Here is a 355-nt window from a genome sequence, read left to right as displayed (position 1 = left end):
TATGAATCTCACTCCCATTAGTTTCCCTTTCTCTGAGCCAACCTCATTCCTTTCCTTCCCGTCCTTGCTAAGTCAACGCAGGATAAAGAAGCCATCCATGATTTTTTTCTGTAGCGATGACCAACGTTGAATAAAAGCTGCAGGAGTCAGTTGAGACGTTTTGTAAGAGAAGATAAAAGTGAAAGAAGAAAAGAAGTTAACAAAGCGAGACGAATAAAGGTGACTTAGCACACAGGGGATAAAGTGACTTGTCAAGGTAGAAGAGAAAAGGTTGGTAATTCCTGAGAATGAGGGAGAGGATGAATACGTAATGGCACACACGCAGAAACGTTTCTTTGTGTTTGTATGTATGCGA

Source organism: Penaeus monodon, chromosome 15, assembly GCF_015228065.2.
Source record: "Penaeus monodon isolate SGIC_2016 chromosome 15, NSTDA_Pmon_1, whole genome shotgun sequence".
In the NCBI taxonomy this organism is placed as follows: domain Eukaryota; kingdom Metazoa; phylum Arthropoda; class Malacostraca; order Decapoda; family Penaeidae; genus Penaeus; species Penaeus monodon.
Note: the sequence above shows the minus strand (reverse complement) of the source record.